We start from the raw sequence: 23,862 nt of genomic DNA on the forward strand, positions 1-23,862 counted from the left end.
TCTCCACTCTGGGCTGGCGCTCCTGCCTCCCACAATTCTCGGCATCACGCTCGGGAAACCAGGGCATTTCGGATCATTAGTCTCTCCGTGATGAGGCTGAGTCTTTGGGCCTCTCACTCTCTCACCACAGGCAGGTCACTGGTCTTTCTGTCTTTTACAGTCTCCTCCCCAGTCTCACCACCCCCTGCTCTGTCTGTGATTTGTCACTACCATATTTCTGTAGGGGCTCAAGGTCCGCCAACAACCCCCTTCTGGTCAACCTCTCAAAATCACGAATTACTGCTCACCTTAACACTTTCATTCCACTTTTTTCCTGCCTTTAGACGAAACTCCCTCACTCTGCTCAATCCCATTCTTCGCTCCACGTCTTCAAAACGGCAGTTCACCACCACCTCTTATCTTCCGCCATCCAAACCCTCAATCTTTTCTACCCCTGTTGATCCAGCCCAAACCCACCTCGTTCAATTTCCCTGCTTTCCTTCCTGAAAGTCCCTGTAATGTCCATCTTGTATTCCAAATGCTCCCTGCCTCATCCCTCTCCCTTCCACAGATCTCCTAATGTCTCTGTTCTCCACGGTTTTGTCCTTCCCTCTCCCACCTCTCTGGTCTCATGCCCTGCTAGCTGTGCATTATGTGTTAGCTCTGATACGAGATGTCAGGTCAGGCCAGATTAGATCTGTGACTTGCTGCAGGTCAGGTCAGGTATGGGAGCATGTGCCAGAGCAGCGTGTTGCTGCATCCACTTTCCGGCAGTACTCCAGCGGCCTCCTTCTGGCCATCCCCCAAGCAGATTCCTGGCCCATCCCCATCTCCTTGAGATGCCGATCAAGCTGCTGCAACCACGAGGCATGTGGTCGGCCCATTAGCATCCTCCACTCACGAGACTCCCTCGCTGAGGGAATCTGGTGAGCAGTATCAGCATCAGGAAAATGGGCCACATGTTCATACAGCTGCAGCTGATGCTGCAATACCGACGTCCAAACGCTTGAGCTCAGATGATAAGTCAGGTGCTCATCCTCTCTCCGGGTGAGGACATTCCAGGCACCCACCCGAAGGGACCGCCTCAGGTTAACCCAAGGAAGGGACCGCCGTCTGGTGGACGACAACTCAGCACCACTCCGACACACTCTCCTGCAATCTGACCCGGGAATGCTCACGGACTATGCAGGTAACAAATCTCATTTGCGTCACTCTCAGCAACCGCTTGTTGGACACAAAGTCCGACCAGCGATAGCCAAGCATTCTCCGAAGAGATCTGATACCAAAGGAATTAAGTCTCCATCTCAGATCCTTGGTCAGAGTCCAAGTCTCGCATACATAGAGCAAGACTGGAAGCACCAAGGACCTGAAGACTCGGACTTTCGTCGGCGACAAAACCCTCTCCACCACCAGGTTTTTTGGTGAGGAGGGTGTATGATATGGACACCTGGCAGGATTAAAAACAAAACCTGTCAAAGGGTGGAGGAGGTCCTTGTGAGCCAACTGCCATCCATATCTCGTGCCAAACTATGTCTGCGGACATCCTCCTGCAGTTGGGTTACTTCTCATAAGGTTGGTGGCAAGATTTGCATTACGGCCACCATAAAACCCTTCATTCCGCAAAACACAAAAACGCAAAGAGATCTGAAAACACACTCCGTTGGAGTACCTCCTGTGCAGCTTCCCTTCACAGGGCAGCTCACCGGATGACGGGATTGGGGCAAAGCCTTCAGGACCCCCAATCTTGGATGATAGGAGGGAAAACACGGGGTAACATTCCCGGGTCAGATTGCGGGAGAGTGTGTCGGAGTGGTGCTGAGTTGTCGTCCACCAGACGGCGGTCCCTTCCTTGGGTTAATCTGAGGCGGTCCCTTAGGGTGGGTGCCTGGAATGTCCTCACCCGAAGAGAGGATGAGCACCTGACTCTGTTATCATCTGAGCTCAAGCGTTTGGACATCGGTATTGCAGCACTCTCTGAAGTTCGGAGACCGGATTGCGGCGAGATCATGGTGGGTGGTAAAACCTACTATTGGTCTGGTCACTCTGATGGTTAGCATTCCCGAGGAGTTGCTGCAGCTGTGTCAAATGAGCTGACTCCAACAATAATTGAGGGAACACTAGTCAACGAGCGTAGGAGACTGAGGATTCGTCACTCAAGTATCATTTCCCTGGTCTCTGTTTATGCTCCAACTGAGGCGAGTGATCTCACCGTGAAGAATGCTTTCTGCGCCAAGCTCGAGTCTGTGGTTGATCAGCGCCCCAGACGAGATACACTTCTTGTTTTGGGGGATGAAAATGCCTCGACTGGAACTGATGGGGATGGTTATGAGACATGTGTTGGTCCCTATGGGTCAGGAACTATGAACCAGAATAGCACTAAGTTCCTTGACTTTGCAAGAAGTCATGGACTTAGGGTGGCCGGTTCATGGTGTCAGCACCCACAAGCTCATCACTGGACCTGTTATTCCAACGCTGTCGGTGTGGCAAAGGAGATTGACCATGTCCTCATTGATGATCGCTGAAGGATGATCCAGAACTGCAGGGACTATCGGAGTGCTCAGTTCCTCAATACTAAACACCGGCTTATTGTAGCAACCCTGAAGTTGCACCTTACATCCAGGAGAATGGTGTCACAGTGTCAGGCTGAATGGCAGAGCTGAGCTGTTCAGGGAGCTGAGGCCTAAAACTGCAGTGTGCTAAGGGCGGACAAGGAGGCCGATGTCCGAGGAATCTGTGAGGGGGTAGAGCATCACCTGTGGTCAAGGGATTCCAGTCCTGCTTACAGGGGAATTCACGCATTGCGTTCATCCAAGACCATCCCTCGGTGCACTGTAGTTGGAGCAGAGGGTGGGAGGCTCTTGACAGAGGAGTCCGAAGTGAAGGCCCGCTGGGCCGGTTGCTTTGATCGGTTGTACCAGGTTGATCCACCAGCTGTCGAATTGGACGTCAGGGGTGTTACAATCCCTGTTGCTGACCCTCCAATCAACTGTTGTCTACCTTCGCTTGTGCAAACACAGGCTGCGGTGAGCCGGTTGAAATGAGGTAAAGCTCCAGGGATCTGTGGCATCCATGCTGAACTTCTCAAGGCTGATGGAAATGCTGCACTCATGTCGTTGCATGCAGTTCTGAGCTCTGCATTATCCAAACTGACTGGAAGAGGGGCCTTGTTGTCCCTCTCTGGATAGGGAAGGGTGATCGCCAAGACTGCAACAACTACCGAGGGGTGACGCTGCCCTCAGTGCCGGGCAAGGTCTTCGCTCGGATAATTCTTGATAGGGTTCGCCACCATCTGCTTGAGCACCAGCTTCCAGAGCAGTCAGGCTTTACACCAAAGAGGTCAACGATTGACCATATCCTTGCTCTTTGGGTCCTCACCGAACACAGACGAGAGTTTCGGCAGGGTCTGCTTGCAGCCTATGTTGATCTCTGTAAAGTGTTCGACTCAGTGAATCGGGATGCCCTCTGGAGGATTCTTGGTCTTCGTGGGGTGCCACCAAAACTGATCGATCTGATGTCTGAACTCTCCTCTGGTACTGAGAGTGCTGTGAGATGTGGTGGTACCATCTCTGACTTATTTCCAGTTGTTACTGGAATTTGTCAGAGGTGTGTACTGGCCCCCACACTTTTCAGCACTTGTTTGGACTGGATTATTGGGAGGATGTTGGAGAGATCAAGCTGCGGTGCATCGTTTGGGAATGTCAAGATCTCTGACCTTGATTTCGCAGATGATAGTCATCTTTGCGGAGACTTTAGATATCCTTTTGGGAGCCCTCATGGTGCTGAATATGGAGTCGGAACCGCTGGGATTACGGGTTTCCTGGGTCAAAACAAAGATCCAGGCTTTCAATGACATCTTGGATGCTGCTGTCCTGTCTGTGTCTGTTTGTGGTGAAGATGTTGAGGTCGTGAAGAGATTCACTTACCTTGGCAGTGATATTCATGTCTCTGCCGGCTGTGAGTCAGAGGTCAATAAACTCCTGGGTCGGGCCTGGGGAATCATGGATTCACTGGATAATGGGGTGTGGCACTGCCGGTACCTGTGCGGGAGGACGAAAGTCCGAGTCTTCAGGTCCTTGGTGCTTCCAGTCTTGCTTATGGATGCGAGACTTGGACTCTGACAAAGGATCTGAGACGGAGACTTAATTCCTTTGGTACCAGGCCTCTTCAGAGAATCCTTGACTATCGCTGGTCGGATTTTATGTCCAACGAGCAGTTGCTGAGAGAGACTCAGATGAGATTTGTTACTTGCATAGTCCGTGAGCGTCAGCTGTGGCTGTATGACATGTGGCTCGTTTTCCTGTCGCTGATCCTGCTCACCAGATTCTCTCAGCGAGGGAGTCTCATGTGTGTTGGAGGCCAATAGACCGACCACGTGTCTCGTGGTTGCAGCAGGTTGATCGGCATTTCAAGGAGATGGGGATGGGCCGGGCATCTGCTTGGGGGATTTCCAGATGGAGGCCCCTGGAGTACCCGTGGAAAGTGGACGCAGCGACGCGCTGCTCTGGCGGATGCTCCCATTCCTGACCTGACCTCATATGAGCGTCGACAAGGTATACAAAAAAAAAAATCAAAAAATCCGATTAGATTTTGGTTCAGGTCCGGATCCAGATCTGGCCTGTCAGTGCGATACAAAACGTAAACTTTTCAGCCTGGTCGAGCTGTTGATACGAATCTGGCAGCCATTAGCACTCAACATTCAGGTCCTAATATATCAGTTATATTGGAAAGGATGTGTTTCTTGGTGGGGTCCCGTCCTATGTTTACTGGGTAATTAAGTGTACGTGCGCTGCACAGTTATTTTATAGGTAGGATTTTTACCCCAACAACGACAACAACAACACTCTGTTTGCGGAATTCTTCGCGCGCTCGCCGGCATGTGTGTGGGCGGAATTCCACATCCCAGGCGGTGTGGACGTCGCACCAAAAATGGTCTCGAAGCGTTTCGTTCTGGCTCCGTGCCAAATAAGGGTATGCGTCATTTTCTGCCCAATGGGCAACACGCAGACCAGAACCAGGACGGTCCTTTGCAATAAGGCGGAGCCGCGACACAAAAACCACCCAATGAGAGCAGGCGACGAGGGAGCGGACAATGCCCCAAAAGGACGACGAAAGATGATTGAGGATTGCGTCCCGTCTGCTCGAGCGCACTTCTGTCTGGGTCTGCGGCTGACTCCATCGCGCGCATCCGAGGCGTCTTGTCTCAGGCATGACTACAAGTGGTCGACCATCTCAACACGGGAGATCACGTCGTCTCGACTCCTCTGGGTTTGGCTGCCCTGGTCCGTTCTTTGGCGACTGGTGTTCCGGGAAGGTGCACACGTCAAGCCGCGTGAACGCGGCCAGATAGCCAACACATTCTCTTCCCTCAGCTCGTCTTACCTCCGAGCTGTAGGGGCAATAAAGACCTCGAGGTCCATCTCTTACTGTGTGTGTGCGTGCGTGCGTGCGTGCGTGCGTCTGTGGGCCCTGTCTCAAGGTAAAATTGTTTAAGGAATTGCTTAAACATTTGATACCCTTCTTTATTCGGATAAGTCTGCCCTTACGTGCTCCCCTCGTTCCCCGATTATTGTTGATAAATTCCCCTCTTGTTGAATGTACCAGCTCGTTGTTTGTCATTTCTGCCATTGGTTTGCAACGGTGCGTATTGGGGATTAGGAAGGTCATTGTTGCCGTAATTGTGCATTTGGACCGATAGGCCTCAGTATCCATCCGCTTGGTTTACTCACGGTAACGGCTCGTTCCGCTCGAGGCTTGTCGAGGGTGTGAATTCCCCGGTAAGCTTTGCCGCGTGGGCACTTAGGTATATTGAAGTTGGCAATTAACCCGACTCCACGCGGTCGAATTACTGGCGATTCATGGTCCTGTAAGGGACCCGTGCCTTCCGGACTTATCCGAGGGTCACGACTTAAATTCCGGTGTGTTCGTTGGAGCCGACTCCACTGCTCCCTCTCGTGGTTGTGCTCGCCACTGATACCCAGCCCCACAACAATGAGCTCGACTGAGTGCCATTCTCAATATATTTTTGTTCAACATTAATATTTATGTTCATTGCACGTGTTCAAGAAAGGATGATGGAGAGGAGTTCAGGTGTGCCAAGGAAGGACTTTGTATGACAAAGGATGCAGAGTCAGTAGCTGACTTTTGAGGACAACTTTGAAATGTGGTTTGTCCAAGAAAGATCATGGCTGACAGTAAGACCAAGGATTTTAAGTGACTGAACTTCAGGAAGATTGTTAGAAAAGTAGATGGGGTGGAGAGGAGAGTAGGGGGGGCGGGGGGGTACCATATAAACCTTATGGAGAGGGATAATGAGAGTATCATACTGGTCAGGATTGAAAGACATATTCAAAGTGTTTTGCCTTCTTGCGATTTTGTCAAGATCTGGAGAGGGGGAAAGATGCTGCAGGCAACCTGTCTGAAGAAAGAGGGATGTCAGCACAGAGTGAGGTTACCAAGAAACACACAAAAGAGGATTTTCCAGAGTCAGAGATCATTCATGAAGATTAGAAATTGGACTGGACCTCAAAAACTGCTTTGGGACACTCCAGCCTGCACAGGGAGAAGAGATGTTGTTTCGTATGCAGCCTGTGGCTGCTGGTTACATCATTTTTTATCTTGCCAAAACGAAGTTTTGCAAGATATGGAAGTCAGCTTGTATGTTTTTTTTTTGTTTTTTTTTGTCTGTAATCGCGTATAAAAAAATTCTGCAGAGCACATTTATCATTGGAAATTTTTGTAACTTCGCATATCAGAGGCCTATAGAGGTCCCTTTCAGTGCACAAAATTTTGAAGGTCAAGGTCAAACGTCAAGGTCACTTTGGCGCAAATCAGGGGTGTCGACGAAACCCTTATTTTTTGAGTAATTTTGTTCGGATCGTCTTCAACCTTTATGGGAATATAGTTCATGGTCTATCGCTCAGCTGGTTAATTTTTGGTGGCGATTGGCCTTGACCTTCATGGTTAATGCCTCAGGTCAAACATATTTGACCCCATGGTCAAATTTTCAAGTTTTCGGAACCATATCGTGTCGGACCTCAAATTGAACACCTCGATGAGTGCTTTCTAGATATGTCAAGCTTGAGACATTATGACGTCATTTGGTGACGTTATGAGGAAAAAGGATATTTTTCATGGTTACTCTGTAGAACGATTCTCATCGGAATCTCTCGTAGGCAGATATTCCTCCAGGAGTCGCTCCTGGTTTTTTTTTCTTGCCAAAACGAAGTTTTGCAAGATATGTAAGTCAGCTTGTATGTTTTTTATTTTTATTTTTTGTCTGCAATCACGTATAAAAAATTCTGCAGAGCACAGTTATCATCGGAAATTTTTGTAACTTCGCATATCAGAGGCCGATAGGTCCCTTTCAGTGCACAAAATTTTGAAGGTCAAGGTCAAAGGTCAAGGTCACTTTGGCGCAAATCAGGGGAGTCGACGAAACCCTTATTTTTTTGAGTAATTTTGATCGGATCGTCTTTAAACTTCATGGGAATATAGTTCATGGTCTGGCGCTCATCTGATTAATTTTTGGTGGCGATTGGCCTTGACCTGCATATATTTTTTTTTTTTGGTCTGTAATCACGTATAAATCACTCTGCAGAGCACAGTTATCATTGGAAATTTTTGTAACTTCGCATATCAGAGGCCTATAGAGGTCCCTTTCAGCGCATAAAATTTTGAAGGTCAAGGTCCAAGGTCAAGGTCACTGTCGCAAATCAGGGGAGTCGACGAAACCCTTATTTTTTTGAGTAATTTTGATCGGATCGTCTTCAAACTTCATGGGAATATAGTTCATGGTCTGGCGCTCAGCTGATTAATTTTTGGTGGCGATTGGCCTTGAGCTACATGTTTCGCGCCTGAGGTCAAACATATTTGACCCCAAGGTCAAATTTTCAAGTTTTAGGAACCATATCGTGTCGTACCTCAAATTGAACACCTCAATGAGTGCTTTCTAGATATGTCAAGCTTGAGACATTATGACGTCATTTGGTGACGTTATGAGGCAAAAGCATATTTTTCATGGTTACTCTGTAGAACGATTCTCATCGGAATCTCTCGTTGGCAGATATTCCTCAAGGCGTCGCTCCTGGTGGATAGCAGCTCTGTTCACCTCAGTGTGACTTTAAAGAAGTCACACGTGGTCATCTTTTGGCAAGATACGGGTCATCCTGCGGGTGACATTGGTTTATTTTTATATTCGCGTGGCTGCGCCGCTGATGCAGTGCCCATGTTACGAGTCAGCTGGTACTCATTTTGCCGACCTCAGAAGGATGACCAGCTGAATCAACCCACTTGGTGTGATTTCAATGGAGATCGTTTGTCATAAATCCATTCATTGAAGAAAATGCTACTTCCTTTGAAAACGTATTGAAATGCTTATCTTCCCTTCTTTATCTGGCATCAGCACTCCACGTGTTCTTCTTCATTATGATTTATTTTTCCTATTCTTCTTGTTGTGCTTCTTCAACACAGGCATATTTTGTAAGCCTGTCTCTCACGGAAACGCTGGTTCTGTCATCCGTCCTCAGGTTGTACAGGTCGACCTTTCCCTGTGCTTTGAACAAAAATGCCATCCACCCATCCCACGATGCTCACCTCAGAAAGTGAAACATGGGAATCATGGGAAGGTGTTTGCAGGGGTTGTCTGCACACAACAATCAAATCCCATTCACGATGTTTTGCAGTCAAACCCCTCCGTGTCAGTGCTCTCTCAAACATCAACTCCAAGCCCATGTCCTTCCACGTGTCCCACTCTTCAGCATCCCTCCACTTCATGTCTCCTCTCTCTGCATCCCCCTGACACCATCCTCTCCAAACTCCCCCCCCCCACTCGTCCTGCCCCTCATAGTTTATCTTTCATCTCACCCCTCCCACATCTACTCAGCCAACGCCCACCCAAAACCTTCTCCGCCATCCCTCAATGTGTGCACCTCAAACATCTGAGGCCTCAGCTCCATCCTAACAGATCTCTCAATCCAGGTTGCAGCTCACAGCCCAGATATTATGTGGTGAACAAAATCCTTTCTCCCATGGGATGTCCCTCATTCTGTCCATGCCAATATGAGTGGCAAACAAACTACTTTCCACATGTGCATAATTTAAATGTGCTGTTGCAAGGAAATTTTACACAGGCGGAGGCCATTTGGCCAATCATGCCTGCGTCAATTAAGCATGGAACACTGGAATTGAATGTGAGTTGGAAGAAAAAACAAACATTCACTTTGCATATCATGAATGTCAATGTCTTCGACAACAAAAAAAGTGTTCCAAAAGAGATTCCATAAGTTACAGGAAAAAAAAAAAAAACACATCAATGGTTGATATCAAGGTATTTCTTGACGTGATAGGTTGTATAAAATAGTGACATACCAGACTTGGGTGTGAATCCATCATCCTGATGGTGGAGGTTGCAGACATCACTGAAACCGATTCCCCGGAAACCAGGAACATTTTCCAGCTGCACCTTCTGGAATCCATGAAACTTTTGGCAGAAACTGGAAAGTTCTCGAATAACATTCTCCAAGTTGACGAATAGACTTCCCAACAGAGAAGAGCCTGCAAGCTGGACAACCTGCGGCTTCAAAAAAGATTTCACAAATTTACAGAAGTCAGCATACATTGCAAATTTAAATTTCTCTTTGGCGAGAGAGAGGAGCTCTGTTCGCAATGAATCGGAGTCTGTACAAGCTCGAATAACCTTCTGATTCTCAATTCCAAGTATACTGATCACTGCTTGGGCTGTTTCTGCTCTCAATCCTTGTGATTGGAGCCATTCCAAGAAGTTGTCCATTTCACCGATGACCTGCCAGGGACACAATGCTTGTGTTAACAAAAGAAAGTTTATCCATGTTATTTTCTGGACTCTATATTTTATCCAACCAATGCAGGGATTTACAGCCAGTTTGTTCACCCCATGTGCGCTGGCAGAACAGCCTTGAGGTGGGCACACTTGCCCCCGAGTTATGTAGCTTGGGTTTGAATCCCGACACTGCTATAAACTGTCGCCGTGGTGTTTCACACACAGGAAAAGCGATCAATGTGTTTGCCATCCTTCGGAGGAACGTTTAACTGGGCATCCCCTCTCACAGCATTAGTTGGTGGATATTAAAAATCCCATGGCAACTTCCTCGAATAGAAGGCAAGCTATCACTGGCACGCTGCCCAAATTCCAAATTTCTTCTCGAATTGACAGGGGGGCTCCACATCAGTGGTACAGCAATGATGCAACCAGCAGCCACTGCAATCAAGATGAAAGAACCAAAAGAATAAAGGGTGAAAGAACCCCTCACCTCAACTCCCCTGCCTTGCTCTCTCTCTCTCATTATTAACCTCCGCCATCAAAGATCGGAAGTTGCTGTTTTCACCCCTGTTTGTTTGTTTGTTATCTTTCCAAAACGAAGTTTTTGCAAGATATGTTAGTCAGCTTGTATGTTTTTTTTTTGTTTGTCTGTAATCACGTATAAAAAATTCTGCAGAGCACAGTTATCATTGGAAATTTTTGTAACTTCGCATATCAGAGGCCTATTGAGGGCCCTTTCAGTGCATAAAATTTTGAAGGTCAAGGTCAAAGGTCAAGGTCACTGTTGCAAATCAGGGGAGTCGACGAAACCCTTATTTTTTGAGTAATTTTGATCGGATCGTCTTAAAACTTCATGGGAATATAGTTCATGGTCTGGCGCTCAGCTGATTAATTTTTGGTGGCGATTGGCCTTGACCTTCATATGTTTTTTTTGTTATCTTGCCAAAACGAAGTTTTTGCAAGATATGTTAGTCAGCTTGTATGTTTTTTTTATTTTTATTTTTTTGTCTGTAATCACGTATACAAAATTCTGCAGAGCACAGTTATCATTGGAAATTTTTGTAACTTCGCATATCAGTCCTATTGAGATCCCTTTCAGCACATACAATTTTGAAGGTCAAGGTCAAAGGTCAAAGTCACTTTGTCACAAATCAGGGGAGTCGACGAAACCCTTATTTTTTGAGTAATTTTGATCGGATAGTCTTCAAACTTCATGGGAATATAGTTCATGGTCTAGCGCTCAGCTGATTAATTTTTGGTCGCGATCGGCCTTGACCTTCATGATTAGCGCCTGAGGTCAAACATTTGACCCCAAGGTCAAATTTTCAAGTTTTGGGAACCAAATCGTGTAGTACCTCAAATTGAACACCTCGATGAGTGCTTTCTAGATATGTCAAGCTTGAGACATTATGACGTCATTTGGTGACGTTATGAGGCAAACGCATATTTTTCATGGTTATTCTGTCGAACAATTCTCATCGGAATCTCTCGTAGGCAGATATTCCTCAAGGAGTCGCTCCTGGTGGATAGCAGCTCTGTTCACCTCAGTGTGACCTTAAAGAAGTCACACGTGGTCACCTTTTGGCAAGATACGGGTCTGGACCTCAAAAACTGCTTTGGGACACTCCAGCCTTCACGGGGAGAAGAGATGTTGTTTCGTATGCAGCCTGTGGCTGCTGCGGACATTGGTTTTTTTGTTTGTTTCTGAACAGTATTCAGGAAAAACTCCGACGGATTTCGACGAAACTTGGTGGGGGGTTAGTTATGGTCCAAGGATCATGCTATTAGATTTTGGATTTGGTCCCCCCCCCAAAAAAAAAATTGTTGGAGAAAAAAAAAATTTTTTTTTGCATTTCTACATGTTTTAAGTGATTTCCAACACCCTCCCCCTCCCCCCCCAAAAAATGGAGAAAAGAACTATAACTGTCAGCACTGTTGACATCATATTTAATGAATAAGATATAAGGTTCACTTGAGTGACCCAGCAGTATTGGCAGCGGAAGTTTTGCACTCTCCCGAGTGCTCCCCCTCGAGTTAACCTCCGCCATCGAAGATCGGAGGTTTCTGTTTTCACCCCTTTCTGTTTGTTTGTTTGTGAACAGTATTACAGAAAAACTCCTCGACAGATTTCGACGAAACTTGGTGGGGGGGGGTAGGTCTGGTCCAAGGATCATGCCATTAGATTTTGGACTTGGTCCAAAATCCAATATGGCTGCTATGGTGGCCAATTTGAAAAAATATTTGAATTTTTTTTTTTGCATTTCCACATTTTTTAAGTGATTTCCAACCCCCCCCCAAAAAAAAAATTGTTGGAGAAAAAAAATTTTTGCAACTTTTTTTTTTCAACAAAATATCCATTTTTTTTTTTTTTTTGCATTTCTACATGTTTTAAGTGTTTTAACCCCCCCCCCCCCACCCAAAAATATAGTTAGAGAAAAAAATTTGCAAATTTTTTTTCAACAAAATTTCGATTTTTTTGTTTTTGCATTTCAACATGTTATAAGTGATTTCCAACAAAAAAAAAACATGCCAAAATTATAATTGCAGCTGATTTTGAAACTTCAGGTGGATTTACCCACGTAAAATAAATTTGTCTCAAGGAATCTCGTTATGACGAATGAATTGAGTATGTAAAAGTTAAAAGTAAAAGGGAAAGTTGCAAACTATAACTCTGTTAGCACTGTTGACGTTAAATTGAATGAATAGGATATCAGGTTCACTTGAGTGACCTTGCAGTATTGGCGGCGGAGGTTTTGCACTCTACCGAGTGCTCCCCCTCGAGTTGTTTAATGAGAAAGCAAATCATCAGTCCATGAGCAAAATTGTAATGCATCAACAATGACACCATGTTTGCATAAAATAAGGACAAAACAAGCAGAAAAGCCATGGTCGGGAAGAACCTCTTATTCCTTTTCTTCTTCCTCATTTCCCTTTCATGGACACCCAGCAGGATTAAATATAAAACCTACCAAAGGGTGGAGGAGCTCCTTATGAGCCAATGGCATCCATATCTGGTGCCAACTGCATCTGTGAACATCCTCCTGCAGTTGATTACCTTGCCTTGGAGTTTGGTGGCAGTATTTGCACTCCGGCCACCACAATACACTGTGAGAGCAGTGAGAGAAGGAGGCAGTGGTGAGTGGGCAGTGAGAGCAGGAAGCAGTGGTGAGTGGGCAGTGAGAGCAGGACGCAGTGGTGAGTGGGCAGTGAGAGCAGGACGCAGTGGTGAGTGGGCAGTGAGAGCAGGAGGCAGTGGTGAGTGGGCAGTGAGAGCAGGAGGCAGTGGTGAGTGGGCAGTGAGAGCAGGAGGCAGTGGTGAGTGGGCAGTGAGAGCAGGAGGCAGTGGTGAGTGGGCAGTGAGAGCAGGAGGCAGTGGTGAGTGGGCAGTGAGAGCAGGAGGCAGTGGTGAGTGGGCAGTGAGAGCAGGAGGCAGTGGTGAGTGGGCAGTGAGAGCAGGAGGCAGTGGTGAGTGGGCAGTGAGAGCAGGAGGCAGTGGTGAGTGGGCAGTGAGAGCAGGAGGCAGTGGTGAGTGGGCAGTGAGAGCAGGAGGCAGTGGTGAGTGGGCAGTGAGAGCAGGAGGCAGTGGTGAGTGGGCAGTGAGAGCAGGAGGCAGTGGTGAGTGGGCAGTGAGAGCAGGAGGCAGTGGTGAGTGGGCAGTGAGAGCAGGAGGCAATGGTGAGTGGGTAGTGAGAGCAGGAGGCAGTGGTGAGTGGGCAGTGAGAGCAGGAGGCAGTGGTGAGTGGGCAGTGAGAGCAGGAGGCAGTGGTGAGTGGGCAGTGAGAGCAGGAGGCAGTGGTGAGTGGGCAGTGAGAGCAGGAGGCAATGGTGAGTGGGCAGTGAGAGCAGGAGGCAGTGGTGAGTGGGCAGTGAGAGCAGGAGGCAGTGGTGAGTGGGCAGTGAGAGCAGGAGGCAGTGGTGAGTGGGCAGTGAGAGCAGGAGGCAGTGGTGAGTGGGCAGTGAGAGCAGGAGGCAGTGGTGAGTGGGCAGTGAGAGCAGGAGGCAGTGGTGAGTGGGCAGTGAGAGCAGGAGGCAGTGGTGAGTGCGCAGTGAGAGCAGGAGGCAGTGGTGAGTGCGCAGTGAGAGCAGGAGGCAGTGGTGAGTGCGCAGTGAGGGCAGGAGGCAGTGGTGAGTGCGCAGTGAGGGCAGGAGGCAGTGGTGAGTGCGCAGTGAGGGCAGGAGGCAGTGGTGAGTGCGCAGTGAGGGCAGGAGGCAGTGGTGAGTGGGCAGTGAGGGCAGGCAGTGGTGAAGAGCAGTGAGGGCAGGCAGTGGTGAGGTGGCAGTGAGAGAAGGCAGTGAGGGCAGGCAGTGGTGAGGTGGCAGTGAGAGAAGGCAGTGAGGGCAGGCAGTGGTGAGGCATCGTGTTGGCAGGCAGTGGGGAGGGGGCAGTGAGAGCAGGAAGTGGTGAGGGGCAGTGGGGAGGAGGCAGTGATGGCAGGCAGTGGTGAGGAGGTAGTGAATGCAAGCAGTGGGGAGGAGGTAGTGAATGCAGGCAGTGGTGTCGTAGATTGGGTCTTGTCAAGGGATACTGTGTGGTTGATGTTGAATATTCTTCATCCTAAAACACCCTTTTCCCAGCAACGAATTATTTTTTTTAATTTATTGTATTTCCACACCCTGGTGATATCCCAGCCGGCCTGTTGGGGATGGGGTTGGGCCAGCTGGTTGGGGGTGGGGCTGGGCATGTGCGGCGGGGCCGGCCTGATTGGGGTGGGGCAGGGCGGCGGGATCGGCCTGGGGGGGGGGGGGGGGGGAGGCGGGGCCGGCCTGGGGGGGGAGTGGAGGGCGGCGGGGCCGGCCTGATTGGGGGGGGGCAGGGCGGCGGGGCTGGTGTGATCGGGGTGGGGCAGGGTCGGCCTGATGGGGGGGGGGTGCAGGGCCGGCCTGACGGGGGTGGGGCAGGGCGGTGGGGCTGGCCGGATTGGGATGGGGCAGGGTCGGCCTGATTGGGGAGCAGGGTCGGCCTGATTGGGGGGCAGGGTCGGCCTGATTGGGGGGCAGGGTCGGCCTGATTGGGGGGGCAGGGTCGGCCTGATTGGGGGGCAGGGTTGGCCTGATTGGGGGGCAGGGTCGGCCTGATTGGGGGGCAGGGTCGGCCTGATTGGGGGGCAGGGTCGGCCTGATTGGGGGGCAGGGTTGGCCTGATTGGGGGGCAGGGTCGGCCTGATTGGGGGGGCAGGGTTGGCCTGATTGGGGGGGCAGGGTCAGCCTGATTGGGGGCAGGGTCGGCCTGATGAGGGGGGCAGGGCAGCGGGTTTAGTGCGACACGGAAATGGGGGGGGCGACAGCATTTTCTCTCTGAGTTCTCCATTTCCGGAACGATTTTCCTGTGGATCCAATTGACCTGAGATGGAATGTCCGTGGAAGGTTAACGAGGATGTTACATTTTAGACCCACACGATGTTTATGAGTTTTTGAATTATGAATCAGGTTTTTCATCTCCATTCGGGTTCTGATCGTTAAATATCCCACGGAACAGGTAAAGTAGGTAATTGTACCTCGTCCCCTTGTTACACCTCCTCATGTGGATATCAAATTGGATTTACAAGTTAACTATTAAAGGTTTCCGGTAGTTTTGTAGTTAAAAGGAAGAATGAGGTTTAATCCTCGTTGTCGGAAGTTTAGTGACGATGTGATATAAAACAATGTGGTGAATCAAACAAAACGAGTTAAAATCACCTCATGAAGTCAACAATCAAACACCTCAACAAACATTCAATAAAAACTCCTTTAACTTTCCTTCATTTCCGTCATCAAGGAACAGAAAATTATTTTATATTTAAATTAACGCTTCACGGATCTTTCTCAATGTTAAATAAGAATTCCGAAAATACCTCTTCGATCAGTTCCTCCTCGACCACGAGGACCTGAGTTCGAGTTCCGGTTCAAGTTTTGCCGAAAATCGATGGTTTGGTTGCTTCCAAAGACGAGATTATAATTAGAAATTTATCATTTGTCTCCTCTTGAGCCTGAACTCCTTTACACACCTCCGACTCAGCGCTGATTTCTTCCACAGGCCTCTCTCTCTTCGTTCCTCACCTCCCCGGAAGCTCATGCGGAGGACACGCCCAGTCGAGGACACGCCCAGTCGGAGGACACGCCCAGTCGAGGACACGCCCAGTCGAGGACACGCCCAGTCGAGGACACGCCCAGTCGAGGACACGCCCAGTCGTCGTGTGCCGCTCCACCCTTAATTACCTTCGCAAACTTCGTTTGACGAAGGTATTGTATTGACCCTGTGTATTTACTTATTGGTAAATATGTGTGCGGACAACATTGCGCAAAAATTGCTGGACCGATTTGCATGAAATTTTCAGAGATGATGTGCAGTTACTCAAGGACGCCAGGCGAAGCTTTCGGGAGCGATCGGATCAAAGGTCAAGGTCAAGGTCACAAAAAGGTCAAAATCGTTTTTTTCCGATTAAAGTGTCAATTTTGTTCCGATTTACATCAAATTAAGTCCAAAATGTTCAGTATTCAAATCCCGATCCACTGATATAGCGTATGGTATAATGTTTGCAACCCTAGTTAGTCTGTGGAAGTCAAAGCTCAAGGGGGTCACCAAAATGGAGTTTTTGATTGGGAAGCGTTGTGGACAACATTACACAAAAACCACTTCGCAGATTGTCATGAAATTTTGTGGATGTGTTTGGCATCACGAGAGGACAAATCGATTAGATTTTGGGAGCAATCGGATCAAAGGTTAAGGTCAAGGTCACAAGAAGGTCAAAATCGTTTTTTCGCGATTAAATTGTCAATTTTGTTTTGATTTACAGCAAATTAACTCCAAAATGTTCAAAATTAAATTCCCCATCCTCCAATATGACACATGGTATCGTAATTTTTTGTCACCCAAGGCAGCGGTTGGGGTCAAAGTCAAGGGGCTCCCACAAATTCACATTTATATCGGAAAGCATTGTGGACAACTTAACGCAAAAAACAAAAAAACGCAAAGAGGCTTTAATTGTTTTGTATTTCTTTGGTATCATGAAAGGACAAATCCATTAGATTTTGGGAGCGATCGGATCAAAGGTCAAGGTCACAAAAAGGTCAACATCGTTTTTTCATGATGAAAACGGTTAATATGTTTCTGATTTACATCAAATTAACTCCAAATTGTTCAGTGTTCAATTCCCCATCTTCTGAAATGACACAAGGTGTCGTACTATTGTCACCCTAGGTAGCGGTTGTGGGTCAAAGATCATGGGGGTCACGAAATCCATATTTGTATTGAGATGCGTTGTGGACAACTTAATACAAAGGTAAGTAGTGGCTGCCGCGAAGGTATGCGCTCTACGAGTGCCCGTTCTAGTTCCGTGACTGTTGTGGAATAGAAACAAGCTGATTTCACGATGGAGGCTTCAATTCACCCAATCAAGGTGATAGCTGAAAGCATAAACAAAACACAAGTATAAATATTAACAATCGTAATAAGACAGTAAATGGTAAACACAATACATTAATTTAACGAGATCAACGAACGTCTCACCGAATCACATTACGAAGACACCTGAAACGCCCGGATCTCCTCACAGCTTACGACAACGACAACAACAATACTTTAAAGATTCATCACATTCACCCCACCTTTAAAGTTCAACCTAACAACTCCCAAGATATTCACGAGGGTGTCTGATCCGTTCAGATCGCCGCGATGGGGACCGTTTAACTGATGACGAGGGTTCAGTTGCACTTGTTTCCTCAGATAACGTCTGTTTCTCTGCCGAAGGAGAATTGCTCAGTGTTACCTCTCCATTTTCGAGACCAGACTGCTGTTGCTCCACAGGTAGGTCATCACCCATCACGTTCCCAGGTGGAACATCACCAGGAGGTGCCAAATGTCACAGTGATACAGTGGTCTCCCGGCCATCAGAAATCTGACGTGGGCATTCTCCAGATTTGCGTCAATGAATTCGACTTCAGCCACCGAGGGATCAAACTTGCTCTGGCGAACTTGTCCCCTCATCAGAACAGTGCCAGAAGAAGCCAACCAGGTGGGTATAGAATGTCCGCTGGTAGATCGGCGCTGGTAGATCGGCGCTGGTAGCCAAACAGTCGTTCGTGTGGAGTGGCATTATAGTCCAGCAGCCATTTCTCATATGAAGCCAAATAAGGAAATTGGTTCAACACCCCCTACAGAAAAGGTTTTACTTGACAGGGTGGTAGAATAGATCCTAGAGAACACCTCCAGGTAGTATGTGGTTTCAAATTGTGGTGTCATTAAAATTCTACAGGCCACTTTCCATACCAAGGGTACTTACCAAGAGGGTCACTGTGGGCTCGCAAGATTTAGGGGGAGGGGTAAGGTAAACATGAATATCTTTGTCTCGACTCAACCAATTTTCAATATTTAGTTATCATTGGCTTCCGATTATAATTCTCGATCAGATTATGTACACTTATTTGAAAATGGCCTTTGCCATGGCATCAACAAAGCTAAAATATCACACTAATTCAAACTTTCTGACATTTTTAATTGTGTTCTCACATGAAGGTGAACGGTGTTTCTCAATTACTACTGGTATGTATACATTTTGGAAATCAAACGCTTAAGAAAGTATTGTTCTGCAGAAATTCATATACATACAGAGGCACACATAAAGAAAACTGCTACTGTTATTTTTAGCGTTCGTCTTTTACTAGTGTATAGCAACACGGAAGCACATACATCAGAGCCAAGCATGATAGTTGTCTTTGGCAACACGGAAGTACATTAGTGAAAGCCGAGTATAATAGTTGTCTCTGGCAGCAGGGAAGCTACTCATTCATCATAGTGGATGATAATAGTTATCATGGTCGACACTGGGAGCTGTGCATTAAAACACAGAAGCACATTAGTGAGAGCGAATCATAATAGTTGTGCATGTTTGCATGGAAGCACATTCTTCATAACTGTGTATGCGGTGCTGAACTCTGTTTGGGAACCATCGATCATAGGGCAGCAGCCGATGTTTGTGCGAACGGGAACACAGGAGTGTACCACAGCATTGAAGCCACTCCAGCTGGGTACTTTTTGTTTTTCTGTGGTGAAGAGCTCTACCTTAAACAGCTTCATTGGTGTCATCCTTATCAATGCCCAAGCAAGTTCCATCTTCCAGGCTGCCGAATGCAAGCTTTCAGAGCATTTGTACCACTCAGCTTGTATCTTCCTGGCGAAACTGGTAACAGCAGGCCGCTTTCCGTATGCACTGTACTCTCTGATGGATTGGCACATCCCAGTGGATTCAAGTGTCCGTTTCCTTTTTCTCTGGTCTGAATAGACCCTCGGCTCGGGGACTGGACCAAAGTGCCCTCGTTGATAGAGGAATACTGTTGTGGCATGAGTTGTCCTCTTTCCATCGAGTCTCTTCAGTCATGTCATTATTTTCTGCTGTCACCTGGACAAAGATGCCTGGGGAGAAGTTTGATGGCAATACCGTACCAAAGATGTCGTTGTTGGCTAGGATCTCCTGTGTAAGGCTTATGTCGGTTGCCTCAACATCATCGAAGGAGTCTCAGTGGCCCATTCTGCTCAGCATGGTAATGAGCTGTTTTGACCTCGTCATATGGCGAACTGCAATTCCCAGGGCCACATGCTTGGGCAAGTTAGTTGTAGCATGAGTCACACAGTGTACAACATCGTGAGCAAGCATCAAAACACGTCTTTCATCTGATGAGTTGCTACATTCTGGTGCTGAAAACTCATCTTCATCTTCCTTTTCTGGTTTGGCAATAACCCAGTGTAGTAGCCATTAAAGACTGTCTGGTATCACAGATTTGGATTTTGTCAGGGTTAGATCCATGATATGAGGTGCTCGGACTGATATGCCTTGGCATTCATTGATCTCCGACTTGATGAGTTTCGCAGTGCGGTACAACAGACTCACCCTGTCACAATCATCCATCACTGTTGTGGGCTGTTTTCTTGGTACACCCGTGGCTGTTGCGGTGTTTCACTGAGAGGCAGAGTTGATGACATATTGAAGGGATATGGAGCTTGAGTACAAAAGCTCGGACTTATTAAGATCATATGGCTTAATGAAGACAATGTCATCTCCAAAGTGTTTCTTTCGTCGAAGTTTGAGTCACTGGGAAGTGTAGCTGTCGACTGCCACTCCCTGTCTGCGCAGAAAATGATTGTATCTGTCCAGAAGAATTGTCGTATCAAAGGCCTTCCCACCATTCAGGTGAGCAGAGATATCTTCAGCCAATTGCTTGAATGCCGTATCGTCACAAGTTTCTTGTCTCCCTTCATGGAAGCCGGCATACTGCAGATTCGCTTTGCTGATGTATGAGGCATGGCAAGCTCTGTGGTATCTAGCTTCTGTTGCCACTAGATTGTTACTGACAGCACCAGTAGTCCGTAACATGTCCTCATCGCCCTTTGCGTTCGCTGCTTGCACAATAGTTTCATAGGCTTAGAATGTACTTACCAGGGTCTTCTCCTTTACCCTTCTGTGTTTTCTTCTTGCAGAAGAGGCACATAGTCCAGTCAGTGGACGTTGACCGGGACCGAGATACCCTGGAGGTCTCCGTCAGACTTGTTTCAGATTGTGTGCCAATCTTGGATTCTTCTGTTGGTGTCGGTGAGAATGCAGATCTCTGCATGTAATGCAGCTTTTCTTTGCTTGTCCATATTTCGTTGCAATTTGAGTGCCATTTATCATCCGCGTTTGCCAAACTGTCAAAATCTGATTTTAAACGTTCGTAAACTTCATCTTGTTGGAGTTCCAGTGCTGCAACAAGTTTCTGTATGGAGGTATCTCGGGCTTTCCTCAGTGTCTCGTTTGAGTCCATCTGACAAATTATGCACTTGTGAAAGTTAGTCAACTTCCGTCTCTTTCAGGTAAAATTTGCACTACTGCCTGACTCTCTGAACTGGCCATTGCTTCAGTTGGCTAGTTGGATTCTTTCAGATGTTCGATCTGGAATGACACAGAAAAGCAACTATGTTAACCCACAGCCTCGTTTCCCATCATTATGAACATGACAGTTTAAAATTTTATTTTTGAAATTATCTAGTCCAGAAGAATTTCATGAAAAATAGACTAACACAGCATTTTTTAGTCCAGCAGCATGAACCTGTGAAAAATTCAATTGTTCAACACCCACTACAGAAAGGTTTGACTTGACAACTTCGTATGCTCTCAAAGATGCCTAAAATATAAAAAAACACCTCATAATATTTGATTTGTTTGTGATTTTTACCTGTTGTGGTTGTACAGTTGAATGAATATTGAGATTTCTGTACATATTCTGAAAGAGAATTATAATACGAAACCAATGATACCTCAATATTGAAAATTTGTTGAGTCTCGACAAAGATATTCACGCTTACCTTACCCCTCCCATAAATTTTGCTAGCCAACAGTGACCCTCTTGGTAAGTACCCTTGGTATGTATAATGGCCTATAGAATTTTAATGATACCACAATTTAAAACCACATACAACCTGGAGGTGTTCTTTCGGGGCTATTCTACCACTCTGTCAAGTCAAACCTTTTCTGTAGGGAGTGTTGAACGATTTCATTTTTTTCAGGTCTCTCCTGGACTCGTAAGGGTGTTTCTTCCTCACAGGTGGTGTCCTGGGTCACGGATTCCTTTAAACCTACTATTATATCTACACCCACCTGCTTCAGCCCATCTTGGTTCGCCATGTTGCATGTTGAGAATAAAATTAGAGATGCTCGCAATTTTGGGGGCAAGGGGGGGGGTTGCTCTGTACATGCCTGATCTGAATCCCGTGAATTTCTCTACGGAGGAGGAGGGGTTCGAAATCTGCTCCTGACACCAATTGTTGTGGGGCCGAGTTTCGGCGGCGAGCATGACCGCAAGGTGGAGCAGTAGAGTCGGCTTCACCAAACACCTGGAATCGAGATCGTGCTCCTCGGCGAACTCCGAAAGGCACGGGTCACTTACAGGACCGTGAATCCCCAATGATTCGGTAGCGTGGAATAGGGTTAATTGCCAACTTCAATATACCTAAGTATCCACGTGGCAAAGCTACCGGGGAATTCACACCCTTGGCAGACTCGAGCGGAACGAGCCGTTATCGTGCTAGAACCGTGCGTAACCCGAGCAATGGTTACCAAGACCCGTCGGTCCAAATGTACAATTTACCGTTTCCCAATTTCCCAACACGCACCATGCTAAGCCAATGAAAGAAACACAGAAACGAGCTGGAACATTCAACAATAGGGGTATTTATTTACAATAGGGGGAAGGGAACACACAAAGAGCAGAAATATCATGACAATAAGAAATGCAAATTTACACACAAGCACAAATGCAATTCTGCGTGAAGACGGGCAGGCCCATACACACACACACACACACACACACACACACACACACACACACACACACACACACACACACACACACACACACACACACGGACCCTGTCGGGTCTTTATTGAAGGCTTCCAGCTCAAGGAAAGGAGAGTTGGAGACCAGAGCCTGTGCTTGGACCTGTTCCCCTCGTGTGGTGTTCGACGATCCGGCTCGGCGGGACTCGAACCAGCAAGACAATGCCGCTCCAAGCACCAGGTACCGCACTCTCCAACAAGCCATGCACCAATCAACCAAGACCAAGGAGAAGATCAGAGGCGACGATGATCCAGGACCAGACGAACTAGCCAGCCGGCGGGACTCGAACCCACAACACGATGATGATGACCTCCACGACGACGACGACGATCAATCATGACCATGACACCTTTTTTCTCCCCCAGCCTGGTGTTTCTATGTATTCCTTTTTCCTCCGGGGTGAGCAGATCGCTGTCTGAGGAGCTCTGCATGCTCATTCGATGGGGCGTCGTGGGAAAGTCGCTTTCTGTGGCAATCTCAACCCCATTGGCCGGAGTGCTGTGGGAAATTCGCTCTCTATGGCAATCTCAACCGCATTGGCCGACGTGCCATGGGAAAATCGCTCTCTGTGGCCATCTCAACCCTCGTTGGCCGGCATGTCATGGGAAAGGTGCTCTCTGTGGCGTAATTGAACAAGGGGCACGCCCCTGCCTTCCTGGCAGGGACAAGGGGCACGCCCCTGCCTCTTGCAATGCAGTCTTCTGCTTCGCCGGATTGCCTTGCTAAAGCTGTTGTGAAAGTGCAGATCAATGGGCACTCAGTCACAGCATTGATCGACACTGGAAGCTCCGAAAGCTTCGTGAGTGAAAATTTGGTAAAAACCCACAAGTGGAAGCTCTTCCCTGCCAACAGTAAAGTTTCCATGGCCTCCACTTCCCTGTACTCAAATGTTCAGGGATATTGCAATGTTGAGCTGATCTTATCAGAACATACCTACAGTGATGTTCGGCTGTTAGTTCTCCAGGACCTATGCGCTGACCTCATCCTGGGTCACGATTTCTTGAAACAGCATTCTAGTGTTGAGATTCCCTTTGGTGGAGCCAAGCTATCTCTAAAAGTTTGCGGACTTGCCACTGTTTCTCCAGCTTCATTGTTCGCCAACCTCACTCCCAACTGTAAGCCAATAGCCCTGAGGTCACACTGATATACCAGCGCAGATACCAAGTTTATTGAATCCGAAACCAAGAGGCTTCTTGATGAAGGAATCATTGAACCTAACGAGTCTCCATGGCGTGCCCAATTATTAGTTACAACCAACCATAATCATCGAAAGCGGATGGTCATTGATTACTCACAAACGATGAACCGTTTCACTCCACTCAATGCCTACCCATTGCCGTGAATAGACGAAATGGTAGGAAATGTAGATAAATATCGGATATTTAGTACAATCGATTTGTGCAGCTCCTATCATCAAATTCCCAAAACAGAAGAAGACAAACCATTTGCAGCGTTCGAAGCCTGTCAAAAACTATATCAGTCCCGCCAGATTCCATTTGGCGTTACTAATGGCGTTGCAAGCTTCCAGACGATAATCAACAATGTTATCTTGGAGGAGAATCTCGAGAATACGTTTGCTTACGTGGACAATGTTACGGTGTGTGGAAAGAACCAGGCAGGTCAGGTCAGGTATGGGAACGTGCCAGAACAGCGCGTCGCTGCGTCCACTTTCCGCCGGTACTCCAGGGGCCTCCGTCTGGCCATCCCCCAGGCAGATGCCAGGCCCATCCCCATCTCCTTGA

The 23,862-nt window shown here is 47.6% G+C and overlaps 1 pseudogene across 1 annotated transcript in view; it reads right to left on the reverse strand.

Moving 5' to 3' along the window:
* Positions 1-15,853, reverse strand: part of LOC147021191 (uncharacterized) — a 30,806-nt pseudogene extending 14,953 nt beyond the window's left edge. The window contains exons 1-3 of the transcript XR_015061324.1: positions 15,607-15,853; positions 12,745-12,880; positions 9,346-9,778 (exon numbers count right to left, since the gene is read on the reverse strand). The product of XR_015061324.1 is annotated as an uncharacterized LOC147021191 (transcript). The remainder of the gene's footprint in view (positions 1-9,345; positions 9,779-12,744; positions 12,881-15,606) is intronic.
* Between the last annotated feature and the right edge of the window lie 8,009 nt (positions 15,854-23,862).

The sequence above is a fragment of the Eptatretus burgeri genome, chromosome 8 (assembly GCF_056783735.1).
Source record: "Eptatretus burgeri isolate ZD-2024b chromosome 8, Ebu_testis_v1, whole genome shotgun sequence".
NCBI classification, from domain to species: domain Eukaryota; kingdom Metazoa; phylum Chordata; class Myxini; order Myxiniformes; family Myxinidae; genus Eptatretus; species Eptatretus burgeri.